The sequence below is a fragment of the Apteryx mantelli genome, chromosome 5 (assembly GCF_036417845.1).
Source record: "Apteryx mantelli isolate bAptMan1 chromosome 5, bAptMan1.hap1, whole genome shotgun sequence".
Classification (NCBI taxonomy): Eukaryota; Metazoa; Chordata; class Aves; order Apterygiformes; family Apterygidae; genus Apteryx; species Apteryx mantelli.
In genome coordinates, this window is record NC_089982.1 from 65,214,268 (window position 1) to 65,227,905 (window position 13,638).

Consider the following 13,638-nt stretch of genomic DNA (forward strand, 5'->3'; position numbering starts at 1 on the left):
GGGCAACCCCAGCCCCAGCCACGGGCGTCGGGCACCGCCGCGGGGAAAGGGACGGGCACGGGCACGGGCCGGGCTCGGCGGGGCCGGGCCCAGGGCCCAGGCCCGGGGCCGGGGCCGGGCCGTGGCGGGGCTGGAGCCGTCACCGGCACTGCTGCGGCGGGGCGGGGGCTGAGGGCCCCGGCGGGGATGAAATGGCGGCCGGGGGGGGAGCCCCGGGGTGGGCAGGGACAGCGGGGCCCGGCGGGGCCCTCAGGGCTCTGATGGTTTGTTTTGCCAGTCAGTTGAGGGGAGGCTATAACGCAACTTTCAAAGTTTAACTGGGAATCAGCGAGAGCGAAGCAGGCTGTGATGAGCCGCAAATGGACGCCAGGAGTGAGGAGGAAGGGGCCGCTCCTTCGGGATGCTGGCGGGCCACGGCTCCCGCCCGCCCGTCCGCTGGAGTAGGCGGCTGCCGGGGAGCGCAGGCCCGGCCAGGCGGGGCGGCACCAGCACAGCGCCGAAGGAAACGCATAGCTATCCGTAAGTTTTCTTCTACAGCACTTTTCATGGTACTATTATTCATGAGGCTTTCTGTATTAATTTAGACTGTGAACGCTGATAGTATTATTGTTTGTTTTATTCTGATGGGATTGTTAAGGTTTTAATTAGGTGAACAGTAAATTCTTGGCTATATATGTGTGTGTGTGTATTTATATATTTATTTATATACCTACAAAGTGCTTCCTTTTGCTTGTACCAAGATTTTGAATCTAACTATAGAGATACTTTCTTGTACTTCTGATCATTCTTCTTTCCATTCTCTGGACTTTTTCCAGTTTTGTTATACCTTTATAATAGGGGGTCATAAGGGAACTAGAATTTTACACAGTACTTAAAATGCAGGAGAACATTGTATCTGTAGAGTGGAAAAAATATGGCACATTTTCTTTTCTACTTGCTTTCTACTGATTCCTAACACCTGATTTGCTTTTATGACCACTACTGAATATTGAGCTAATGTTTTTATGAAAACTGCTTTCAAAATCCCAAACTATGCTTCTGAGTGATAATTGTCAGAAATGATCATTTTTTCTGAAAAGTTAGAATTGTTTATTCACATGTGTGTAATCTTATATTTATTTATATTAAACCTCATCTGCCATTTTGTTACCTCGTCTCTTTAAGATTTTTCAGCAATTATTCACAATCAGTCTTCATCCTTACAAGTTGGAAAAACTTTGTCACTTTGCTGCTTGCCCTTTTCCTAAGCCATATATGATTTTTTTTGCACAGGTCATCTTGAGTGTAACTCACCAGCAGGTCACCAGTAGTTGTCCTCCTTTCCCTGTGAGAACTAACCATCTTTTCCTACCCTCATTTCCTGTCTTTTAGTTAATAATTTAGCCTTGCAAAGCTCTTTTATGCCATTGCTGTTCAGTTTCTTTAAAAGCATTTGGCAAGAGACTTTTCAAAGCCTTTGGAAACCCAAGCAGATTTTATCTATCAGATTACCTTTATCTTCAAGGATCTTCAGGGAAGCAATTTGATTTTCATTAATGTTCACAGAAAGTCATAAGGGACTCATGAAATTTTCTGATGACAGAAAATTGGAAGTTATCATCAATACAGAAGAAGGTCAGAAAATCTGATAGGAAGAATTAGGTGACCTTAAAGACTGATGTAAAATGGATGAAATATAGGCAATCATCCATTTATGGATTAATAAAAATAATTTCTGTTATAAACTGGGAGTTTTCTAGTCAAAAACATCCAAAATGAAGGAAATGAACTTTGTAGGCAAAGGACAGAAGGACTAGAGCTTCCAATATGTGAAAAATTTTTTAAAAAGCACATCAGAGGCTCTATCAGAAAAGGTATTTTTGTTACAGAAAAGGAAGTAGTAATGACATTTTTCAAGGCATTGGTAAAATCTTATATAGAATTATTTTCATGGTTCTGGTCATACTTTTTAAGATCAGGTATAGAAAAAGGTTATTAAGATGAACAAAAGGATGGAAACCTTATTTTACAGAAGGAAACAGAATGAGCATATTCTGTTCAGTAAAGTGAAGCCTGAGAGTGGTTATGTTTGCTTTGCAGAAATAAACACCAGAGGAAAGGATTACTTAAGCTAAAAGACTATGTTTGCACAAGAACAAGCTGGTATAAACTCTCTGTGACTAAATTTAGGTTATCAATTACAGGAATGTTCCTACGCATGAGACAAATGAATGTTGAAAAGACTGTGATTGAGATTACTTCATGTAGTCTCTTGGGATAGCAGAGCACTGTAGTCCATTGCAAGAAAGTCTCTCCAATCTGTGATTTTTGAGTGTGGTGGAACTATATTTGCCCATTTTTTCTGTCTGTCTGTCTTTCTGTCTTTTTTTCCCTCATATAGGTTTGCATGTATTTGTTTAGGGGCCATACTTTTGGTTAAGTGAAACACACTGATAAAGAGACTTGGGGTGGCCCATATTATGATTCAACTTTAGAATGCGGTCTGTTACTCTTTAAAATCACAGTTCACTGAGATGCCCGAAAGTGACAAGAGGAGATGAGGGAGAAACTCAGCAGCCCACTGAAGTGTGAATGTAACTAGCAGTGGAGAACCTTCCGTATAATGTGTTAATTCATTCTCAGTTGTTAGATGAACAGTGTTTGAATTAGGCTATGAAAAACATTATGTAAAACAGAAATCCTAAGGAACTAGGAAATACAAATGGATCCATAACCAGGAGAATAGTATATAAGCCATCAGGAAGTAGCACGAATGAAGGTTATTTAAAATAAGAAAGCATATTGCTGAGCAGAAACAAGGCTTTTCTCCTGTAGCTCAAATGAATATAGAGATACTGTACTTGCAAAGGAATTTTGACTTAACTTTAAAATAGGTTGTATAATACTTAACAGTTATAATACAATCACCGTAACATAAAAAATGCCCTTTTTTTCAAATAGTGCTTTTTATTTCATCCTTTGCATGCAGCTTACTGCTCTTGTTCATTTACTCTTCTTTTGACACGTTACTGCAGATACCACTTACAACTTACTCAGAGGAAACATATTTAATTTAAACTTGAGGTTTGTGTGAACAAAGAGGGTAAGTGGAGTTTAACACAAAGTGGCATTTTGCCGCTAGGAAGGAATACAGAGGACAGAAGGAAGGTTAGTCACGTGAAGAAACAGCAGGGAAAGAGCCTTTGATCTTGTACCCTCTGCCATAAATGGAGAAAGAAAAAATGTGAATTGAAGAGTGACTTTTCCCCTCATTGCCCTTCACATCATCTCTTCAATGTAAACTTTCATTTTTAACATTTTTCCAAGGAGATTGGGTTATAAAGGTTTTCCAGAACTTTATAGTCACCAGCAGAAACCTAAATCAAAACCTGAATTTTTCCAGCTTCTTCCTCTGCTAGTTTAAAGTCTGTTAGTCGTGCTCTGCCTTTCAATGAGAGCAGTGGCGAAAGGAGCATCATGCAGAACAGGAATGTAATGATGTAGTCTGACTGCCTCTGTTCTACATGCTGCTGTGAGCACCCTTTGCCACTCTAATGTGCGTCCTTCATATTTGGTTAACGTTTTTATATTTTTAATAAAAAACCCTCCTCGTATCCATTCTTCCCCACTAACATTTGCCTTCCAAAGATGTGTTGCATATGGGTGCCCAACAGGTGTATACTGTTTCTAGAATCATTTTAAATTATTGAAATATTAAGAAATGCTATTGCACTTGAAAATATTTCATACAGGAGTTAGTAGTTTAATAAAATCTAAAGGAGAAGAAGGTGAAGGATGAGTGTCTCTGACCCCTGCCTTTTCTCTGCTGTTGTGTACAATGGCAAGACTCAGGATATAACTGCCTTTTATTAATCTGAGAGAGGATTTGTGAAGGAGAGGAGAGGGGAATGCTCTTACTCATAAAAGGGAAGGAGGAGTGTTGCCTGAGCTCCAATTAGGGGTGCATTCTTGTTATACTACTCTTATTAATACTTATGTTGTGGTATTACAGTAAAAAGGCCAGCTATAGCAGAGAATATAGTACAAATAGAGGAAAAAGCTGTCCCAGGTTACAGCCTATAAATAAGACACAGTAAACAAATGGGTCCTTCTGGAGGGCAACAGATAAAGGTAAAACATAGGAAGATGTGCATAGTTCTTGTCATTTTGTTGAATTAAGTGCATCTAATCTTCTGTTCTCTTGATCTCCAGTTGTGTTTTATGGGAGCATGAGGTTTAATAACTTTGCTAGTTGGAAAAGCCTCAGAGTGAGGCCTGTTAATGACTTAACCACTAACCTTCAGGTAGTTCTGTGATACCACTAAAGGAGAATTGTACTTAAATGCTTTGACTGAGTCCCATGTTAATACCATACCATATGGGTGGACCAGTAGACTATTTTTGTGCTCCAGTTCAGCTGACTGGTTATTTCTTCTCTCCTTTCTTTAAAAAATTATATCTAATTTGTAATTGCTCAGAGAGTAGTTATTTCCTACTGGCATGAGTAGGAAGGCTACTGTAAAAGGCCTTCTCAAAACTGTAATGATCACCTGTTTTCTTTTATGTACTAATTTTTTGTCTCTCACAAAACACCATTCAAACAGTACAGGCATAAATCCTTGAAATAAGCTGTAGAAGATTGTTCTCATATGTTGCATAATATCATAGCTCTATGCAACTAGCCCTTTTCTAGATATTAAAGAGCTCCTTATGTATGTACAGATAGCTAAAGAATAGCAAAGACGATATATGATGTTTACAAATATTTGCAGATATAGGAAATAAGGAGGAAAAATAATTATTTAGTCTAATAAAAGGGGTTACAATTAGAATTAGAAGAAACAAAAAATTTAAATATCAGAAAGGAAAAAGTCTTGAATGAGAGGTATAGAGATATAATATGCTTCTCAGCTAGAATGGATGCAATACTATCTAATGTAGAAATGGAAATGAGTCTGCGTAGTAGGAAAGCCACAACCATCCTTTTAGATGGACATTCAGTGAACATGAAAAGCTTTTTTGTGCAAAAGCCTCATTGCAGTATGTAATGAGAAGAAGTTGCAATGGCCAAACCAACCAGCCAGAGGTCTTAGTTATTCCACCCCGGTCTCACTGAATAGCCTGTGTGCCTGCAAGTTTCATGGTACTTCTGCAAGGTATCAGCATCATTCTGAAGAGTACCATTATCAGGCCCACAATAAAGACATTGTGTTTGGAAATTCCAACTCAAACTTTATTCTTCACATCTCTACGTGAATCTTGGTTGCTTCTCCTCATATATGTGTGCTCTTTAGATAGCTTTCCTGGAAATACCTAGACTGGATGAAGGGTCATATCCTCATTTGTGCTTAGCTGGAATAGCTCCTTTGCAGCTCTGGTAGCTATACCATTTTACAGCAGCTGAAAAGTCTAAGCAAGTTTTACAACTTGCTTAAGTACCCAATTTGGATGAGACTTGCCCCATGCCTCCTCAGCTATATAAAAGACTTGTTCAGTAAAAATATACTTTTCATAAACAGAAAGCTTGGGGGAAAGTAATCTGGTTTTGGAGATATTTTTAACATTTTAAAAATAGATTTTCTTTTAAAGGAAGAGAGGAAAACAGTGGAGTTACAGTATAATTATATATGGATTTTGTTTATATTATGCATTTATTAGTAACTGGGTTTGATTATGTGACTTTTTATGTAGTTTCTGGAAGAAGCATTGTCTCTGTAGTTTTTGGCACTTGTGTCGAGGTAAACAACACTGGAGTATGTTTTCTATAAAAATACTGTCAATTGAACTAGGAAATATCAAGAACACATCATCAGTTTTGTTTCCAACCAGAAACCAACCTATTGCAAAGCCCACAAATCTTCTCTAGCTTGGCAAAGATGTGTTTTCACTGATTCTCATGTAGCTGAGAGACAGCATTTGAATACTGAGCATATATGCACTCTAATTCAGTCAACTCTCTTGCTTTCTTGCAACAAAATTGATAGAGGGCTGTGAAGGGGAAAATTTTTGTATGAAGATTGTTATAACTTAATGAACCTTGTGAGTTTGATGTGAAGCTGAAAAAAGGTGTATTTGAATGCGAAGGGATGGGAAATAAAGTATGAGGTTTTGAAATTTTTTAAGCTGTCTCAGTAAAGGCAACGATGTGCCATCAAATAAGTGTTTCTGCATTTAAATGATGAAGGGGGTTATCTCAAGCCTAAGTAGAAAAGAAATCTACATTTTCTCCAGTCTTTTCTTTTCATGGATGACTTTGTGAGAGAAAGTCTCTGTTGTGGCTCCCTTTCACTCTGAATTTTCAATTCATATCATTGCCTCATTGAAAAATATTTTGTTCTATAGAAAAGGCTTCTGTGATTCACTTCTTGTCAATATTATTGTTTGACAAGCTCTGATCTTTTAAAGGAAATTGAAGGGACCTGGTTGAGTGTCTGATAGCTTCCTCTTTGGAAAATAATAATAGACACATTAAAATGTATATTTTATGTGAGATTTGAAATACAAGAACTGCAATCTGAATCTGCTACAGTATCAAAAGGACAATTCATTCCAAGAAGATAGGTTGGGGATCAAAGCCTGCTCTTATTGGGACTTCAGCCCAAATGAAGTGTGTCAAACTTCTGCCAGTCTTTGCTTGCTGTGCTTCCAGTAAAGACTACCAAGGAGACCAGTAATGTATTTAGCTAATTTGGACTCCTGGACACAGAAAAAGTGATAAGTGTGATCAAGTATGATACTTGTGTGTGCCTGTCCCCTGTCGATACTGCCTATGTTCATTTGTGGGATAGGACGTTCTCTTCTACACCCAGTGGGGTGTGGAGTATTCAGTTGGCAATCTTTTCCTGGTCCCTGGAGCTCAGGGCACATGGGACAAGTAATCTGCAAATCCTGTTCCTACCAACATTCATTTAAGTCAATAATACTCAGTAGCTTGTGGGCTCATGACTTTTGTATAATGCATTGTCAGTAGCAGCTTGAACAGGACTGTAGCACATTTTCACATCTAATTTGTCTCTCTTCCACTCCCTTCTTCTGGAGAATCTGCAACACACAGAGAAAATATACTGTTTCTTTGAGAGGTAGGGGGTTGCAGATCCTGCTGAGTTTACAGCTAGCAGGAGTTGGGAACTATTGCCTTAGAGTGTGATGGTGCTGATGAGAAATATCTTGCCTCTGAGAAAAGGAAGGACTCCCACATTCCAGGGTGTTTCAAACTCAGCAGGAACCTGGAACCAGGAGCTATGGTTTCTTTCCTGTTTACCTCTGTCTTTGTCCTCATTTGATAGCACTTTCATTCCGTGTTGAGAACATCCTTTTTCAGATTTCTGAGAATTATCATAAAAATTGTAGAAAATCCTAGGAAAGGTTTGTGAAAAACTTCCACTTGGAATTCTCAGAGATAAATGAATTCTGAAAAGTTCCAGCTCTTAAAAATAAAGAATTAGAGTAAAAATTAAACTACAATCAGAAAAACAGGAGGAAATGGCATTAGGATAAAGCTGGTCACTTTAATTTGTCACAAATAAACACTGCTTCTGAAAGGGGCAGGTATGCCTTCCCCACCCCCTAAGCCTTGCCTGTTGCCTTCTTGTGTCAACACTAAAGTTCCTGTGGCTGTGCAGTGAGCTGTAGAAGAGAACTGATCTGTCTTGTTGATGTAACAGTCAAAATGCAGATAGTTTACCAAAATGTAATAGACTATGTTTAAAAGATGTCACTGTTCAGCAATGGGTAGGCCTCGGTTGCAGCCCTTCAATCACTTAGGAATGCAGCACTTCAAAATACACAGGAGAAACTGAATATAGTTCAGAGAAGAGACACAAACATGCGGAAAGGCTTGGGTAATTGAACCTGGAAAGAAAGTTTAACAGAGCTGTTCTTGTTTGGTCTGGAGAGAAAAACATTAAGGAAAGATGTAATAACCATCTACACACATGTAAAGGGACATTATAAAGGCAAAGGGATCAATTATTTTCAACAGCCAGCAAATACAGAATGAGTAGTAATGGTTCTTAAGCAGCAGGAACAAAAACTAGTAATAGCATTTTATAACCTTTGATGTGTTCAAAGTGCAGGACAAACACTAATTTTCACAATATTTCTCTGTACAAAGTGAATATTATCAACCCCTTTTAAAGATGAAGATGCTGAGGTAAAAATATTTGCTGACCTTCCCTAGTTCAATCAATGACAAGCCTAGAATTATATCTCTAAAGGTTTGTATTTGTCTTCATGATTGATGTATCACTAGGGGCTCAAGACTGGATCCAAGAAGAGGCTGACCATTGCTGAATGTTGAGCTGGGCTCCTAGGCTCCATGTGTGCTGAGAGGAAAGAAAAAACACTTTGATGGATTCCACAGAAAAGGAAAGAAAACAAAAAAGCACATTCTCTAGAAGGAAAGGCTGCCTAGAGTTACAGATCATATAAACAATATTGAAAAGGGAGGACTTTCTTGAATTTCATCCCTCTTAGGGATAGTTTTACTAGGGTTGCTCAGAGATGTATTTTAGGTCTGCAGACCACAGGCTTTCCTTAAAGGTGAATTCTTTGAAACTTGCACCTTAAGGACTGAAGTTCTTCCATTTGAATTTCATCTTCAAAGAATGCACAACTCTTCAGAAAAATACTTTTTTTTTTTGTGAAGTTTTGTATTTTTAAGAACACTAAAATATTTAGTGCAGGAATAGGAAATGTGTATTATAGATCCCTTATTTAAAGATGTTTTCATATTTGGATTGAAAATGTCTCCAGTGAAGTCAGCATTTTGCTATTATCTCCGAATGGGCTAGGATTTCATCTTTATATTGCTATGGTAATCCGTCTAAACAACCTCACCAAAGCCAATTTGTAAGGGGTTTGTTTAGGGTCCACAGAACAGTCTTACATGCTTGACAGCCATGCAAGAAGATAAGTTACTACTCTGAAGAGCTTATGGTTTAATTAGATAATTGGCATAAGGAGGGGAAAAGAAAAAGAAAAGTATACGACAGAATTCTTTTCCCTTTTTTTCCTATTTTTTGTAGTATTTGACTCTCACTTATTTACTTTCACATACCTACCTTAGCATATAATAATGCATTTTTTCTTCAAGTGATAACAAAATAACAATATATTATGACTTCATCTCATTGCACAGTTTCATGAGTCTTAACACAGTGCTTTCCATTAAAGCAACTTTATCTTTATCTGATTATCATTCTCTCTACATTATTATTTCCCCAACCTATGCTCCTTACCTCAGCATACTTCAATTTAAAGTTGCTCTCATTATATCTATCAGTATGCCATGTCAGGAACTGTTCTGTCAGGCCATCCGACTAGGATTTTTTTATAGATTAGACCAAAAAGATTCCATTTTTAACTCATTTGACACAGAAATTAAGATATTTCTTGCCTGTGCATCATCTGGATGGAGTACAGGTGCATTAGGTGAGAAATTAGGATGATGTGAAAAAAGACTAGCTTAAATTCCCCTACTGTTTCAATCTCTGTGAATTCTCATAATACTTTTCAGCATAGTATCCACCCTTGTGCCAAGAAACTGCTTGAATCCTTGCAACGTAGAACTCCTAGGACATTTAAGCAACAGCATAAAGAGAAAGAATGCAGAGTCCCCATTTGATTTGTAGTGGTTTTTGTTAGTGTAGGTGACTACATTTGCTGAAGTTATCAGTTCTAATTCCATGTGAATAAGAAAGTGAAGAAGATATAGCTTTTTTAATTCTTAATAAACACTTGGAAGTTAAGCTTACTGGGAGAAAAAAGAGTGTTTTTGTTACATAAACACCTCTCTGATTTGAAAAATGATGGGGTGTTTGAAACTCTGTTTCACTGAGTGTACTCAAAGGTTTAACGTAGCCACATTCATGTACCTGATATTTCCATATCATGATCTTTATTTTGTTAAATGTTCAGCACTGAAGCACCAATACAGCATGAATGCTGGAAAACATGCTGTGGAAAGGCTTTTTTATGACCAGTAAAGATATGGTAAGTGGCTGAGATGCTGGCCAGTGAAATACTTACAAAGATACGCTAAGGAAATGTTCAGTTGTATGGCTTTATTTCCACAATGTGGGAAATCATAGCTAAAGACCATCTGCTGTAGCAGATAACAATGTACTGATGCTGTCAAATCTCATGAGCAAAACAGGATTGCTACTCCCTAGCACGCTAGAGGAAAGCAGATGTAGTGAATCTATCTGTGGCATTTACAACCACCCACCTGCAGTTTAAAAAAAAAAAAAAAAAAGGGGGGGGGGACTAATTTCTTTAGAAGCCACAAAAGGTAATTCCTCCTACATCAAATCACCAGGAGACTCCATGGTCAGGATGTCATCTAGCTGACATAGTCTTTTCATTCGAGCCTGTTATAAACAAGCTAAGTAGACACCGTGCTTACTAATGCTTGCTAGAAAAACTCTTTCTGAACCTCTCTTCTGCTCTCCTCTTCCCAGTTGCACCTGCATTTACACTTGTTTATATAGTGTTCATTAATTGATTCAAGTTGTTTGTAAACTGTAATTCTAAGCTTCATTAATACTATCAACAAATCCTTATTTACCAACAGGATGGCTTCTACCCACCCTGGCAAAGCAAATATCTGTCTCCTTTGTACTGTGATAAACATCTGGACTAGGTTTGGCCATAACAGTACTACCAGTAATTCATCATTTAAAAGCCTCATAGAGGGTGATTTGTGAAGCTTGTCTTTTCCATTTTTCCAGTGTGGTAGTATTGTTGGACTTTAGCAGTCATGCTTCTGGAACGCAGTGGATTCAGCTTCCAGATTCTTTAAATCAAAGAAGTTGTTAGCCTTCTGTTGTAGTGGAAAATAACTGTATGTCAAAAAAATTAAGACTGGGAAACTTTACCTTTAAATATTCACTCTAATGAATGTGAAAATTCCACATATCCAAACATGCATCAATGGTGAAGGTTATTAATGATATTTTAAGAATCCTTTTTGAGAAGGAGAAAGATCAACTGAAACACCAACTTTGTGAGAAAAACACCAGTATTTTCCTTTCTTTTAGAAGTTTCCCTTGGTATTTTCCTTACTCCACTGGCTTTATTTTGGAATTAAGTTCTGTGGTCCTAAAAGGTTAGTTACTTGGCAACTAATGGAATAAATTTGATACTGAAAAGCTGCAACAGACCTGATGCTACCAACAGACAATTTTGGATTTTTATCACAGTTTTGAATACTCTTTTCCCATTCCCCTTAGAAATGCTGAAAACTATCATAAGAGAAAGTTAGGAAACCAGATATTGAAGGTCTTTACTAGCTTCTCCAGTTCTTTGTTTAGATTTGTAAGTTGGACTATGGACAGTAATGGTCTTCATTAATACTTTTTCAGAAGACTACCCTCACCAAAAGAAGCATATATAATCCATTTAGTTCCATCTGCTCTTTTCTCTGTTTTCTGTCAGTTATGATCAGTTATAGTCATTCATTCATGATGACTTGGATTATCTTAGTGCTTCAAGAATTCATTTTTGAATAGCACCAGTCTTGTGAAGGATGCCAGTCTATGAACTGCTGTAAAATTGTAATGTGTAGAAATCTGCTATCTAAAATTCTGAATTTCTCTTAGACCCAGGGGAAATCATAATGCTGAGATAAAGCACCAACTCCTTCTCCTGAGAAAGTCTGGCCAGCATGTGTGCACTGGAATTCCGTTTTCCAGAAAAGCTTTGGTAAACTAAAATTTCTGTCACATAATAAGCCAAGTGTTCACATAAAACAGAACTATAGTGCTCTTACATACACTGTATTATTTTACAGAAACAGGTCTCCTCTTCTGCTCTTCTTTTGTATACTTTGGTTGCTGTGTCAAGTTATTGGTTTTCGATTAACATTAATGAAATAAATGGAAGGAAAAGTATGACTAACATTGGGGGGAAAAAAGAATCAGGGATTCATTGAAAAGAGTTGGCTGATTTTTTTTTTTTTTAATAGGAAAAAACAGTGGTGAGGGGAGAGAAGGTTACTGACAACTGGAAAAAAAACTTCATGCATGTCTTTAAGACAAGAACATAGACCCGGAAACTATGGGAAAATATATGAAATAGATATGTAGTTTATTTAACTGGATTTCTATAAAAGAAGATGCTTTTCAGTGTTGAATTCAGATGAAGAAAAAGGAACGGCTTTGCAGACCAGTTCAGAAAGAAAGTTTCTGAAAGAAATGAACAACAATTGAAAGAACAAAAAATCTGATATCATTGTTAGTGCAAAATGTTAGTAGAAGAGGAGAGTGATATGATACAACATAGAAAACATGAGTAGAAAGGATAGGAAATGCATGAGGAAAGAAAGGAATATCTTAAGGAACCCAGCTTGGTGCAGTAGAATGTGTTTTTAGGGAAGTTCAGAGAAAAGGTAAGGAACTCGTATCCAAATAATGAATAAAATATCTTAGTGGACTGTGTGGACTGTGTGGCTTAGAGTATCACAGGCTGTGTAAGATTGAAAATAGCCTACACCTGTGGGACAAATTAAGGGAGCAAACTGAAGGCAGCCCCAACCTTAGAGATATGACAAGGATTAAGGTGTTTATCAACTATATCGTGGCTGATAAACAAAGAAAGCTTCTGGAGGGAAAGAAATGGCTAGTTCTCTTTTGATGTAATAAAACTCAACCTTTGATAAGCTACAGCTGTCTGAAAAAAAAGGAAGAAAAATCATTGACCATTTTGCATGAAAATGAACATTTTTATAATTTACCTTTTGAAGTTTCCATTTGAAGATTCAAGACAGAAAGAAGTATTTTTAGGGCTTAGAGTTGGGCAAAAAAATGCCAGAAAAGAGTTTTGTGAGTCTAGGTAGAGGAATACAGCAAATTTATTAAATATGACCAATCCCTAAATACTTTGTCCTGCCAAGAGGTGTGTGATACCTCCAGGTATACAGAATAAATACAATCACTCAGTAGATTTTCTTCTTCTTTACATTAACTTCAAAGACACATAAAGAAACTGAGGTTAAGGATAGCTTTTTCACATTATATATTCTGACTGCATGAATATACAGAATCTTTTAATCTGATTTAGTAGACAGCTAAAAGGATACTACTTAATGTCATGCAATTCTAACAGGAGGAGTTTAACAGAATAAAATACAACTGCTTTGGAATTTAGAGATGCTTTTATTTCCTTGTTAATATCTCTATTAATATTTGTGGGTCTTAGCAAATGCATTTTTTACTAAGTAAACTAGGGTCAAAAAATAAGAACAGTATGGTTAATTTTTTATTTTTTTTGTACTTTTCATGCATTTATTTTTGCATAGCAAATCTAGGACAACCTAGGCCATCCCAGCTCTATATATCAGAGAGGACAAACTCCATTCTACTATTTTTATTCAACAGAAAATCTTTGTGAGTTTAACTTCCCTGTTTGCAAAACAGAAATAGCAGTTCTTATCCCTATCTTATGTTTGTGAATAATTTGCAATGTTGGGATGGGAAAGTTGCACACTTTTAAGATGGAACTTGATAAGCTCATAAAAGATATTACCCTATAATGTCATTTATGATAGCAGGAGAACTAGGCTTGATGACCTGTGGAGTCCCTGGTGGTCTTATGTTGCTAATAGCTTCAGGAAACCTATGTAGTTTTGATATAAACTGCAAAACCTACAAAGTTTTATAC

The 13,638-nt window shown here is 37.2% G+C and overlaps 1 long non-coding RNA gene across 1 annotated transcript in view; it reads left to right on the forward strand.

Annotated features, from left to right (window-relative positions):
- The first annotated feature begins 313 nt into the window (after positions 1–313).
- LOC106498773 (uncharacterized) overlaps positions 314–13,638 on the forward strand; it is a 167,074-nt gene continuing 153,749 nt past the window's right edge. The window contains exon 1 of the long non-coding RNA XR_010884285.1: positions 314–519. This is a non-coding gene — a long non-coding RNA (uncharacterized lncRNA). The remainder of the gene's footprint in view (positions 520–13,638) is intronic.